At 47.3% G+C, this 15,000-nt stretch overlaps 1 protein-coding gene across 1 annotated transcript in view; it reads left to right on the forward strand.

Moving 5' to 3' along the window:
* LOC113653076 (tetratricopeptide repeat protein 39B) overlaps nt 1–15,000 on the forward strand; it is a 52,139-nt gene that overhangs the window by 26,299 nt on the left and 10,840 nt on the right. The window lies entirely within an intron of this gene.

Here is a 15,000-nt window from a genome sequence, read left to right on the forward strand (position 1 = left end):
ACGCGTTGCCCTAGATACCGCTGTCCGGCGAGGCAGATCTGCTTGGTAGGGCGGGGGGGCCCCTTGTTTTGTCCCGTTTGTCGATGTGCATGTGTATTTGAGATAAACATGTGTATCAGTGTTTGTATTTATGTGTTGAACTGAATGACGATTCAGGAGGACGGACATTTGATGAATACAGGCGACTGTACTGTTCCCCTCACAGTGTTAGGGCAATAATTAGAAATAATTAGAGGGGGAAGAGGAAATTGGTTGTATTGTAATGATGGTAATAGGAATGTGTGGATGTATGGAGTGGTAGTAGTGATTACGGTGAGTTAGGAGTTGGTAAGTGTAAATATTCGTGGACTTAATGAAATAAAAAGTCTCAGAAGGAAGAGGAAGAAAAGGTAAGTAGGCTTTTTATATTATATAATAGGGAAACATCTGGGAGTAGAGATAACGTGTAGAGTGAAAAGATTTCGTAGCATTTCAGTTTATATATTGTATTATATTGTATAGTATACTGTAATATTGTGTTATATTGTATAGTACACTGTAAATTGCATGGTGTATACTGAATGAATAGAGGAACAAAATAGTGTGGATGTAATCGTGTGGTTGTGACAGAGTGATTGATTTGTTAAGTTGAATGTGTATGAGTATGAATGTGAGTGCGCGGTGAGCGGTGAATGTGGTCTGTGGTCTGAGAGTTTGCTCTGTTGCGCGCCGACGCATTTCACTTCCTCAAAGCGGGGAAACAGGGATAGTGTGTTTTAGTCTAGGAGCAGGGTAAAAGGTTTAAAGCTTCCTGTTGGTTAAATTTGACATAGTAGTGGAGGAAAAACTTGTATGTTTGTTTTTGTAAATTATATAGTGAACAAAACAATGTAGAGTAATAGAGTAATATATCGTGCAAGTTGCAACTAAGTGTTGTGGCAGAAAGTGTTGTGGTGTGCACATGTGTTGTATATGTATGCCTTTGTATGCTGTTACATGGGCATGTAGAATACTTGAAAATAGGAAAAGAAAACGGGCCGTACCTTATTGATCTTCTCATGTTTAGGCTTGAATCTTGGTTGATAATTTGTGACTCACACACGCCCACCCTACACATGCACACACACGCACACAGTTTGGGGCAGTCTGTATTACGTCCACTTCCAGGGTTGGTCCCCCCGTGCAAGTGTTTGCACTTCATACATAAAGACATCAAATATCAGAAGACGGAGACCAAATGAATGAATGTTAGGTTTATGTAATATCGCATGGATGGTTTGCATTTATGTTTTGTTTGTGCTACAATTCTGGTACCAAGATCAGTGACATTTCATTGCGTTTGGGTTGTCTTTGCACTCTTTCCAGCTTTGAAAGCGCGTGCACGCTGCGCGCGCCTGTGTTTCTCCGTAGTGCGTGCGAACTTGCATGATGCAGTCGAGTCTAGGAGCAGTGATTTTAGTTTTTAGTAATGAGCAACAAAGATGCTTAAGGAAATATAACGGAGTAAGAGTATGCATAGTATACGTTGTATCTAGGAAATTAGTGGAGTAAAAGTGAAAGTTCACATAAATTTAAATAGCGACGTAAAGAGGAAAATACGAGAAATTCCTACTGAAGTACCGAAGTTTTCGTATTTCGTAATTGTACTCCGTTACCTTACAACACTGCACGACACATTTAGAACATTACAATATAGTACACACAATGGGTTGTATGGAGAGAGCACAATGAGAAAGAATTAATGTGTTGTATTTTATATACAAGAACAGAAACGTCATACCGCTTTTAAGCTTTAATTCCTCGTATTAACAACGTCACAGACGCGCACAGCTTCGGGCTGTTTCCAATATACAACTCGTCTACTTCCTCATCAGTGCATCACAACACATACATAACACTATTGACCTCTACTGGTCAGGTCATTTTAAGTTATAACACAACATATTACATAGTGAATAGATGATATAGACTTAAGGGTGATGAACAATTGAGTTCAGATAATGAAGAAGAGACAGCTTTGGAGATTGAAACCAAGGGAGTAAGAACACATTTTGTTGACTAAGTGCATAAGGATAGAAGTGGTGTAAAAAAATAGGCTTTGATTAAAGATAGGCAGTAAAAAAGCTTCTTTCCATGTGACGAGTGGTATGAGGGCAGAAGCACTCTGGGGGCCTGACCGCTGAGCCCAGTATTAAGAGTCCTAGTAGAAACCCCTGGTGGTCAACGGGCTTATCAATAGGCGTGAAATTTAATTTAAAGACCCATTTAATGAAGATGAGGAACTGTTGGTAGAATTATTTGCTGAGCAACTGCAACACTTTAATTTTTTCCATTTTAATTTAATTTTTATTTAATGTTAATTTGATTTTGCAATATCTGCCTTATTGAACGGATTAAATCTTCTTGAAAGCCATACTAGGAAGAATCCTGTACAACCACGTTTAACAAAAAATAATAACAAACAAATAAATAAATAAATGTTCAATTAAAGTTACTAGAACTTTATTTACTAAAGAGATAGTGCCACAGGAGCGAGACAAGGGTGCATGATGGAGAAGGGTAAATGTCTAATCACATCAGTTGCAATTGTAATAAAATAGCACAAAGATGCTGAAAAGGAATATAAAGTACATGGAAAATGGCAAGAACGGGCAAAAGGAGAGTTGCAGTGGCCTGAAGGAGGGACATTTGATGTAGGAAAATGTAGGAAGATGAAGTAAAAAGAGAAAGCAGGGGATTTTTTAAATTTTTCACATTTTAGTAAGTTTGTAGGGAAATGTTGTAATATTGAAATGTTGGGCTCTGCTAGGAGTAGAACTTCTGTCTTTGTCTGATCAGATATACAGAGCATGTAGGCATTCATTGGCAGGATTGATTGCGTACTGTGCATAATCATATGCTGTATAAAGGGGCATTTATTGATATGGGTATTGAGAGAGGGAAAAATTTAGAAGAGCTTTTGTTTCTGTCACTTTCGGTGTGGTTGGAAGTCTGTGATTGGTTGCAGTGATAGGCCCTAAGGCAGTTCTTTTCTACTGAGAAGCACAGGCGAACATTGCCCTTGCTACAGTTTGTGTATCCATAATTTCAGTGCACTAGAAGAATAGACTAAGTGAAAGAGAGATCTACGTATTATCCAGCATACCCATTCACACCTGTCCCCGAACAATGCAACAGGCATCGCCCTAAACATTCATTTGTATCTGCTACTTGGGCAACAGTCATAAGGAATCTCAGGATCGTTTAGTTAAATAACAAACAAAAAACTACAAAGATACAGGGAGTTTCAGATACTGCTCTACATGATGGAGATTGAAATACCACACAAAATTTGTTCTTGTGTGTAATTACGGTCTAATCGTAAGTACAAGTTTAATATAAGTACAAATTTAACAGAAAAGCACATTTAGAAATTAATTACAATGAACCATCTAACAGTTTAAATTTCGTAATTTCGTGTAAGATGCACAGGCTATTTTGATTACCACTCTGGCCCAAAGTTGCAGAATTACAGCATGGACATGACAAGCTCTAGTTTTCCAAAATAACTAAATATGTATGTGTTCTACACATTGTGATAAACACAAAAAAAAATAAAAAATTGAGGAATTGTATTTGTTTGAATCTTGACAAATCCAGTTATGCAGAGTTTAGGTGAGTTCATGGCCAATAAACACTTCGGTTATCCAATAGCATTATGAGGACAAACAATAGAACCCATTAACTATGTAAATTATGTAAATGTGGTCTTGTGAAAAGAAAGAAAAAAAAACCATTCACAGGCTTTTTAAAGGTGATGTAATTCTGCAACAGTGGGCTTTACAGGGTTAAATGGGGTTATGGAGAGAACAGAGTAAAGAACAGAAGTAAGAGAAGGCTACAGCCCCACCATCAGGTGAATGTGAGGAGCAGCCCAACCCCTATCCGAGTACAACGGGATCCATCAATACAGTTGGGAGAAGGAAGCAAAGCACATGGAGTAGAACTGGAGATCACAAGCGGGCAAGTCAAAGGGTTAATACGACAGGTATCAACAGGAGAAAAAGACATGAAGAAAAGACATGAGGAGCCCAGCTCCCCTCTCCCAAATGACCACAATAGCAAGTCAAAGGGAGGCAGGCACACTACGTGCCTTGGACATTCCTGGACATAACTGGATTAATACAAAGGTTGCCAAATGTGTGTGAGGAGGCACAAAGATGGATCACCAGACTTGAAGAACAAACAACCGGACAACACTTGGCCATACTCGATCTGAAGGCAATCTTATGTCAGACCGTAGGAAAAGCTAAAATGATGGAAATACCCAATAATGCCCTTGAATGGCAGACGATCCAATGGGAGACGGTCCATACAGGAATATCCTATGGAATGTGCTAAAACATATGTACTCATCTAAAGCCGACCCAGGAAAGCTACACAGGAAAAGCTACACAGGAAAAGGAAACGGGAAGCAAAGAAAAATGCAGAAGATCTGCCAGTGCAACTACATAAAACCCAGCTGGGGGAGCTGGTGAGAAATAAATAAGAGAGACAAGAGAAGAAGGGAAAAGTAGACAAAAAGGAAACACCACAAAACAAGCAGCAGTTATGGTTGCACCAGCTGCAGGGCAGGCAGCACCACCCCCAAGTGGTGGGATGCCATATCCAATGGGATATCCAATGAATCACCCATGAACTTTCAATAGGCTCCTCAACAGCGTGGCTGGGGCCCAGGCAGAGGTCGGGGAACAGGAGGACAAGGAGGAAGTTACTGGAATTGCCATAACGATTACTTAAAACACTTAAAACAAGATTGTCCCTACTTGCCATATGGGATGCCAGGCGGAGCCATTATAACCAAGGAAATCAAGGAAGGCAACCCATGCTAGCCCCAATGCTTCAACAAGGAATGCAGCCAGGAATACAGCAAGCGCCTATGATAACACAAGGAGCTGGAAATTGAGCAGGCCAATGGATGGGCTGGGGCCAGCTCTGGGGGAATGTGAAGAGGCCTAGAGAAGCCAGAGGGGGAGCTGGTGCAGTGTACCACCCCATTGCGTCCTGCACAAGAACCAACAATTATGGTGGGAATTGGAAATGAAGTACAGGCTCCATTCCTGATTGACACAGGAGCCACATTTACAAGCATTGGCAAAGAAGGCTTAAAGCTTCCCCTCACACGTAGAGCAAATAAAGACAGTGGGTTTCCCAGGAAACACTCGGACTCTATAATTTACCAAGCCTCAATGGATTACTGCAGATGGAATAACAGTGCAGGCACCTTTATTATATTTCCCCCGACACACCAGCCAATCTTCTCGGAAGAGATGTGCTCTGCAAATTAGGAGCTGAAATACATTGTGGACCAACAGGAATATGGATAACACTCCTGGAGATGTTAGCCCAACGATACTTAGTAGTAAGCCAAAAAGAGGAAATAATAGATCTGGACAAAGTGTTTTGAATGGAGGTCAAAGGCAAGGATACATCAAAAATATGGCAAGAATACTCTGAATGGAAACCGTGGTTAAGGCCCGATTGCTATGAAGCTAGAGGACCATGGCTTTGTACCCTGAAATATGATGTAGGGGGAAAAGATGAAGAGTATGCATCACTATGGGTGGAACGACTAGAAGGAAAACAATATGATATCAACATGGACAGTATAATAATTGGCCAGCCAGGAGTGGCTGCATATGCCATACTCCCAGAAGAGATTCAAGGATGGTATCAAGTCGGTGATGCAGTCTCCCACATCTCCCTGATGATAGGGCAAGGTAAATAATAATAAATAAATAGATAGATAGATAGATAGATAGATAGATAGATAGATAGATAGATAGATAGATAGATAGATAGATAGATAGATAGATAGATAGAAATCTCAGAGTACATGTCAGAAGATAGGAAAGTCTTAAAGATAGCTTATATAGGAACAGAGCAAGTAGTAGCAGCAACCATGTTAGTAAATCAGCAAACAAGAATACATGTAAGAGTAGAAGCAGAGGTACAGATGCCCCTGGTGGCAGATGAAGAAAACTTAACAGAGAAAGAAGTAGAAGAAGTACTAAGAGGTAGGACTACTTAAGTCAGCAAGATTAGTGAAAATACAGGTTAGACCCAATGCACCATTACCCTATCAGATACAGTATCCATTGTCTAAACACGGAAGGGATAGGACCAGCTATTAAAGGGAGGGCTAGTGGAAGCAGGAATTCTAATCCCCACAAAAAGTCAGTGCAACACTCTGATTTTTCAGAAAACCAGTCAATCAAATAGTGGTGGCAGAGACCCCAGTGGTCCCAGATCCACACAATTTGTTATCAAACATTCCAGAAGGGACAAAATGGTATACAGTAATTGTAATCTGTGTTCTGCAGTTTTTAGTGTTCCAGTGCACCCTGACTCTCAGCTCTTGTTTGCATTTGCATATCAAGAACAAGGATACTGTGAAGCCCATCAATATTTAACCAAGTACTAATCAGAGATTGAGTAAATTTACAAATGAATAGCATCATGGTCATTTTGGGCACAGCGAGGTTTCCAGAGAGCAGATGGCTCAACTATTACACATGGACTAGCCATATGAGAACTAAGAAATTAGCCATAGTGAAGTAAAGGTTGAGGATGAGTTGAGGCAGTAAAATGGGCAAGAAATGATGCTAAGACAGTAGCTAAGTTTTTGTGTAGAAAAGTAATCCCTAGATCTAGCATTCCAGCTCTGTTGAGGTCAGACAACAGACCTTGTTGTGTAAATAAAGTAATCAAGTCACTTGCACAAGCATTGTGCATCAAACACAAAAATGGGATGTGTTTATTACCCAAGTTCTCAAGGAAGCGTAGAGAGAGCAAAAGGTTTGTTGAAAGAAAAAATTGCAAAAATATGTGCCAGCACAAGCCTGAATTGGATACAGGCTTTATCATTAGCACTGATGAACATGCGCTCACAGACAAACCGTACAACACACTTGACACCGCGTGAGATAGTGACAGGCAGGCCAATGCCTGTAGCATTTACGTGAAGACCCTATAAGGCCCCGTCACTGGAACAAGTGGAAGGCGAAATGTCAAGTTATGGAAAACGTTTAACCCATGTCCACAGATTCTTATATCCACAGGTGTTCCGTTCCCCCAGTAGGAGAGCCACATAACCAGGTAATAATAGGAGACTACGTGTACATCAGAACATTCAAGAGAAAACATTGGAGAGAACCAAGGAGAAAAAGACCTTTTAAAGTGGTGTTAGCTACTCCCATAGCAGTCAAGGTTGAAGGTAAGGAATATTGGTATCACCTTAATTACAGTTGTGGTGCGACAGCAGTAGCAAACACTGTGGAGGAGCCCTCAACATCAAAGACAAAGCAAGGAGCTGTCGACATCCACCCGCCAGAAGACTTTGAGACACTTGATGCCTTATTTTAAAACTAAAACTGTAAAAGTGCACCTGTAAGCCGTGGTGCAGGAGGCCTTGCCCCGTAACAAGGGCAAAATAGATAAACCGATAGATAAATCCAATAAAACTGATAAAACAAAATGACACAGATAGACTAACTGCCCAGATCTTTTTTATAATGTGTAATAGTGTTGATATTGAACCCAGCAATCAAAATAGGCTTCCTTACAGTAGAGATCCATACCGCTATCCCACGACAGTGATACCTGTAGTGCCCTGGTACCTTCTGATGCTGTTAGAAGTGGGTCTCAGCCAAAACATAGTACAGGCACAGAGTCTACCACTGTTGATTATTAAGATTTGATTATTAATTATTATTAATTCCCATATTAACAGGAGGTACCAATTAAACGGCCCAACCAGCTATAGAAGTACACATGAAGTACGCCCTAGGTCTACTTGCCCATGCTAGCATGCAAAAGAAAATACAAAACAACACAAATTACTTTGTTGGGTACTCGTTCGATTAAACAGGCACTTTTCAAAAGTCAGTTTCCGACCCAGTGACTATAAAGGGGCTATAACATTGTAAATTGTAAAAAATATTGTCATATGTTCTGTGTCTACTGTCCCTGTTTGTCTATGTCTCCCCCGTTCGTATGTATAAGTGTTGTGTGCAGATCCATGGAGACCTATCCTGTCCAACGCTTCCAATCGGCTCAAAGGTGCGCACATGTGCCTGCCTTGATCACAGCCCTGAGGGCCTGGTGTATAGATTCTACGTGGAAGAGGGCACCTCGTACCCAGTACACTGCGCCACAGAACAAGACATGCATTTCTCATTTCCCGCTACGTGCAGTAGAAGACTATTTGTCAATACTGTACTCTTTTATTTTGTGGCTATACACTGAGGACATCATTTACTGTTGGATCACGGAAGGTCCAGACTGGCGGCTGACCGACCGCCCGTGAAACCATGATTCAGATGCAGTATTTGCCTTGTCAGGGACATCCTATGCCCACAAGTACTCGAATGTTTGGCGGGCGTTGCAGACCAAAAGAAAAATAAGGGCTCCCTTGCCAAGGGGGATGTACTCAAGGCATCGTAACCACTATTGGTGGTGGCCGTAACTAACCTAGGACTCTGGTTCTACATGGACTCTATTTCTTATGTGTTTGTTGTATGGTTTTAAGTGTGATACGGTGACCCTGGTGACACTGTTTTCACTGTCGCGCAATATTCGGGCAGAGTGAGAATTTTCCCAAATTGGGCTCTGAGGGTTTTTCGCTCACTCCTGGATCACCTTTTGAGGTTGAGCCTTTATAAGAAGGAGGAGGGAGTATGTATGAGTATGTATATGTGTTTTTGTTTTTTGGTTTCTGTTTTTGTTTATGAGGCTTTACAGCCTCACAGGAGGATGTTGGAAAAAAATCATTAGGTTACTGTCGTAACCCCGGTTCTCTGAAACATCGAGTGGAGAGATCCACCTATGGGAAGGGCATCCGTTCCTGACCTCTACAGAAGCATCCAATTGCACCAAGTCTGGCTTGACAGACAGGAGCGCGTGCCAAAGGCAGGTAAGGTAACGCCCCTTACCCGAGTGCATAATGCACCTGCACGCGCTGCCTTTCCTCAGTGTACATATTCGCTTCTCGTGCAGCAAGCGGGGCAAACTTGGTGGATCTCTCCACTCGATGTTTCAGAGAACCGGGGTTACGACAGTAACCTAATGTTCTCTTTCATCATCTCGTGTTCGAGATCCACCTATGGGAGATATAGACAACTCCCCGGTTGCCCAATACACTCACAGCGAGGCCCTGTAAGCCAGAGGACGGCCAAAAAGGTTGTGCTCGGCACGTCACAAAGCAGCAGACATAACATACTGCTGCTATAACATACAAAAGCTCAGCCAAAGGGAAACACAGCATGCGGCAACATGCATGTTAAAACCTCGCTGACGTCCAACAAGCGGGCAGCCTGCAGGAAAAAAACATGTAAATAAACATGTAAATGGACCAACCCGAGCGTATGGCGGGGAGAAGACCATATGCCTGAAAAACATGCACAGCCAGGCCGGGCGGACAGGGCTGACAAGAGTGCACGTGGCTACGAAGAGCCCACACTCAAGACCGCATGAGCCACGGTGGTACAAGTAACATCAAGCCGGTAGTGCCTAACAAAGGTGTGTGGAGAGGACCAGCTCGCCGCGGCACAAAGGGCCCCAAACAGAGCCCACGAAGCAGCCAAGCCTCTAGTGGAGTGAGCCCTGTGGCCATCTGGAGGCTGCACGCCCCTAGACTCATACGCTAAGGAGATAGCTTCTACAATCCAGCGAGAGAGGCGTTAGTTAGAGATGGGTTTTCCCGTGTTCGGCGGGGCCCAAGAAATGAAGAGCTGATCGCTCCCCCGAAAAGAGTTCATCCTGTCCACGTATGCCCGTAGGGCACGCACAGGGCACAAAGCATTCAACCTCTGGTCCTCTGCAGAGGAAAAAGGAGGAGGGTGAAAAGCGGAGAGCTCGATCACACCACCAGTGAAGGCTGGAAAGCACTTAGGCACGAAGGCCGGGTAAGGCTTAAGCCAAACCCTATCCCCGCTAAGCGAGAATTTGGTGCACGAGGAATGAACCGAGAGCACATGCAAATCACTGACACGTTTGGCGGAAGCCAAAGCCAGGAGCAGTGCCGTCTTGAAGGACAGCAACCTGAGGGAGATATCCCCCAGGGGCTCAAAAGGCTGTTGGGCCAACACCTCCAGCACCAAGGAGAGATCCCAATCCGGGACCACACTCCTGGTGACCGGCAGGGAGCGGCGCGCGCCCCTCATAAATCTACGGATAAGGGGGTGCTGCCCCACCGTAGCGTCGCCGAAACCGGCGTGACATGCAGCGATAGCCGCCAAATAGACCTTAATTGTCGAAAAAGATCTGCCACGATCGATAAGGCCCTGTAAAAAACCCAAAATATCAGTGACTGAGCACAGATACGAGATGAGCTGGTGCTCCTCGCACCACGCCTCAAACACACGCCATTTGCAATCATAGAGAGAGCGTGTGGAAGGGGCCCTGGCACTCTGAATTGTGGCGATAACACGGGGGGAAACCCCAGCGTGCTCAAATTCTCCCTCTCACGGGCCAGGCCCAGAGAGCCACCCTGCCTGGGTGAGGATGAAAAATCTCCCCGTTCGCCTGGGTCAGGAGATCCGTACGCAACGGGAGGGGCCACGGCTCCGCATACAGAAGAGGAATTATCTCCGCTAGCCAAGGTGCCTTGGGCCACCTGGGGGTTATGAGGATCAAAGATAAACCCTGCACCGCGACCCTGGCCAGGGTCAGGGATATCAGGCAGAGCGGAGGGAAAGCGTAGAGCAGCGCGCTGGGCCATGGATGAGCCGGAGTGTCCACGCCGAGGGGGGCGTCCCCGTCCCGAAACTAGAAGAACATAGGACAGTGGCCGTTTTCGCGCGAGGCGAAGAGATCGACGGCAGCCTGGCCGAACCTCTCCCAGAGCAGTCCCACCATCTGGGGGTGGAGCCTCCACTCTCCGTACAGAGGGTTCCCCCTCAACAGAAGGTCTGCACCTCTGTTCAAAAGGCCCGGGACGTGAGTCGCCCGTAACGACAGAAAATGCCGCGTGCTCCATACCAACAGCTTGTGAGCCAGAGCGTGAAGCCTGGAGGAGCGCATGCCGCCTTGACGGTTGATATACGCTACAGCTGTCGTATTGTCGCAGCGTACCAGCACATGATGCCTCCGCAGGCGGGGTGAGAAATGCATCAGAGCTTTCCACACAGTGAGGAGCTCCAAGTAATTTATATGGGCTGAGCGAAGTGAGATCGGCCACACACCGTTCACTGACCTGCCCTCTTGAGTGGCTCCCCACCCTGTCAAGGAGGCATCTGTCGTGACCACTTTCCGCATCATGATCGCCCCGAGAGGGGTCCCATGTGCGTAAAACTCCGCAGCTCTCCAGTGGCGCAGTGCGGCCATGCACACGCGCGTCACCGAGACAAAGCGGAAAAGATTGCGCAACGGGCAGAGATGAAGGGACAAAATCCACTTCATGAAAGCCCTCATTCTCAGAAGACCTAGAGGCAAGACATGGACAGCCGAAGCCATAAGACCCTGTAATCTGAGACATGTGCGATACTGTATCCGCGCCCCTTCTCTGAACCGCGATAGACAGTTCATGAATGAAGAGACATGCCCCCGCACTAGGCGCACGCGCATCGCGACGGAATTCAGCTCCAGACCCAGGAATATGACTTCCTGAGCGGGAGTGAAATTGCTCTTTAACACATTGACTCTGAAACCGAGCGCAGCGATGTGTGAGAGCACACAGTGTTCTGAATCACATTCTCTCTCGAATCGGCTATAATAAGCCAATCGTCTATGTAAGTCAGGATCCTGAGACCCGCTATTCTCAGCGGGACAAGCCCCGCCTCCACACACAGACAGAACGTCCGCGGACTCAGCGCGAGCCTGAACGGAAGGACTGTGAATTCGTAACATACGCCTTGGTAGGCGAAACGAAGGAATTTTGTGTGTGGAGGATAGATGCTTATGTGGAAAAAAGCATCGCTCAGATCGATCGAGCAAAACCAATCGTTCCGCTTTATCGAACGTATAAGAGAGCCGTGTGTTAACATTCTGAAGTTGTATTTCCGTAAATGTTTGTTCAACACTCTGAGATCCAGAATAGGACGGAGAGATCCGTCCTTCTTCGGGACCAGGAAATAACGAGAATAAAACCCCCGATCGCTTAGCTGCGCGGGTACAACTCGAATCGCTCCCTTCTCGAGAAGAGATGAGATCTCGTCTTTCAGAATGTGGGCGGAGCCCTGGTCCGTGTGGAACCAGACCACTCCGTTGAACTGCGGGGGTGATTGGACAAACTGAAGTCTGTAACCCCTCATGACTGTGTGAATCACCCAATCGGGGGCCGAGACAGACAGCCAGGCAGTCACGTGACTCCCGAGCGTCCCTACACGGGAGGGCGGGACGCCGGGGGCCGGTCCGGCCGGACCGTTCATTGATGACGCGACGGCGCCCTCCAGTGGCCAAACCAGAGAAGTTTTCATCATTTTTTTGTGAAAAACTGGGGCCGTAGCCTTTATTGAACATGTGAGAGGTGTGCAAAGGGGGGTGTTTGGTGACACTGCTTCTGCACTCGATCCCACGACCGTCCCTACTGGGACCGGGGAACGCACTCTGGGTGACACGGGGAACGGTGAAGCCTGTGCGGAACAAAGGATGACCCTCGCCAGCGAGGGGGGGCTGACCTCGCCGAAGGAGACCCTCCGAGCCTGGAGGGTAGAATGGGTGTCCGGAGGGCTGGCCGCCCATGAACGCGGAGTGAAGACCCCCAGAGGCCGAACATCAGGTCGGCTGCTTACGTTTCGGAACAGAAGGAGCGGGGATAGGAGGCCTCCGAGCCGCGTCCGCGGTGAAAGACGTCTTACCCCAGGGCCTATCAGGGGGGGAGGGGGCCCGCCCTGCTGAGCCTGTGGCTTCCCACGGGGTTTGTTGGACCTGCCAGCGTAGTGGGACTGGCATCCCACAGCAGGAGCGTTAGGCGGCCGCCCAGATGGCGTCTGGTGCGGCGCCGGCTTTCTAGGAAGACACAGTTTGAAGGCCTCGTCCTCCTTCTTCTTATCAACGCAGCGCTGCTGGATCAGGGCAACGGCTGGGCCGAAAAGAGCTTGACCCGGCTCAACTGGCGCCCCAGCGATGCGGCGCTTCTCACTATCGGGGAGACCAGATAGGTTGAGCCACAGCGCACATTCTCCGACCACCGACAAAGCCATAGAGCGCCCGCTAGCCTGGACAGCCTGACGGGCGTTGCGGAGGACGAGGTCATTGACCATGACGATCTCCTTCCAGAGATCGGGGGATGGCGACCCACTCTCCAGCTGCTGGCCCAAATCAAGCAGGAGTTCAGCCTGGTACGTGGACAACAGCGAGGAGACATTGAGAGCTCGAATGGAAAGAGCTGAGGCTTTATAAGACACCTGATGGATTGATGCGGAGAAACGATCCATCTTGCCCGGGAGGACGGGCTTGGGTGGGGCGAGCAGCCCGCCCAGGGATGGGTTAAGGTGTCTGGCGATGGAAGGCTCGAACACGGAGGGGTCGCCCATGCCCAGACCCGCCATATCCTTCACCTCAAGCCCCGCGAGACCGTGTTTTAGATCAAGCGGATCTCCCCAGCAATACCTCATGTGTTTGGCACATGCAGGGAGGACGGGCAGGAGCTGCTTCCTCGGGCCGGCAGGAGGCCCTAGAAGCTTACCGTCATACACATCCCTCTCCTGATCCGAAGCGTTCAGGAGAGCCGGCCATTCGATGTCGAGGCGCGTGGCGGCGCGTTCCAAAGCTCCAGCAGCACCGATTGAGGTGGAGCGGGAGGAGCCTGAGGGGCCGCGGAAGACGGGATGGCTACCTCGTCATCCGAGCCCTCGAGAAGGCCCGCCTCGGCCTCATCCCCGGAACCTGCCGGTCCTTCGGGGAAGCGGTCCCCGGAACATGTCGGCCCAGTCAGAGGAAGCCGCGCCGCGGGAGGCCCCCGGGAGCTCGGCGGCGTTGCCTTTTTCCCCTCCGAGTCGGACAGCTCGCAGTCGACACACTGGGAAGTGGCCGTCTTGAGCCTGCGACGCAGGAGCTTTTTTTGGGAGCGCCAGGCAATGGCTACAGTTCTCCGGCAGATCAATAGCCTCTTGCGCATGCTTGAGACCCGTGCAGACAACGCAGAAGGAATGGGAATCCCTCACGGCGATAAGCGCACCACACGCGGCCGGGCAGGCTCGCGATAGGTCGTCCACTGGAGTAGCCGGAGCCGCTTTGGAGAGCGCCATAAGGAGGAAAAAAGGCAAAAAAGCAGGCGGGCAGCCTATGGAAAAAAAGAGGGGTGCGAGCGTGGGCGGCTCGCGAAGCTAACCTGGCTGAGGACGAACACGTCCGGCGGAGGCTGATCAAGCGATATGTCCTCCCGAAGACAGAAAGTGCAGTCCAAAAAACCAGGGAGCTGTGAGGTAGGATCAGAAGTCGCGAGAAGCGAAAGTAAACTGAGGAAAGGCAGCACGTGCAGGTGCATTATGCACTCGGGTAAGGGGCGTTACCTTACCTGCCTTTGGCACACGCTCCTGTCTGTCAAGCCAGACTTGGTGCAATTGGATGCTTCTGTAGAGGTCAGGAACGGATGCCCTTCCCATAGGGGTGGACCTGGGGTTCTGACCCATGACCTCCCGAACGGATGCCCTTCCCATAGGTGGATCTCGAACACGAGATGATGAAAGAGAACCACAAACACTCCTGCGGTCTGCGCTGCAAAGCCGATGCGTTTATACTCCACAAACTTTAATGTAACTTTAATGATTTAGTGGATTAAATAAAGCAACGATGCCCTGACTGTCAAACCAACACACACACACACACACACACACACGCACACACACACACACACACGTTTATTAAATAGACGGTGTTTAAGTGAAGACCTGAGTATTTTTGTGAGTATCTAGTTCTAATCCCATGTTAAACTCCAGAAGAATTGGTAATAAATAAAAATACAATATCAGTAAAAATTCTAAACTTTTCTATATAATCTTTCTCATTTCCTGGATTTTAGTGAATAGAGAGACATTTTAT

Source organism: Tachysurus fulvidraco, chromosome 23 (assembly GCF_022655615.1).
Source record: "Tachysurus fulvidraco isolate hzauxx_2018 chromosome 23, HZAU_PFXX_2.0, whole genome shotgun sequence".
Classification (NCBI taxonomy): domain Eukaryota; kingdom Metazoa; phylum Chordata; class Actinopteri; order Siluriformes; family Bagridae; genus Tachysurus; species Tachysurus fulvidraco.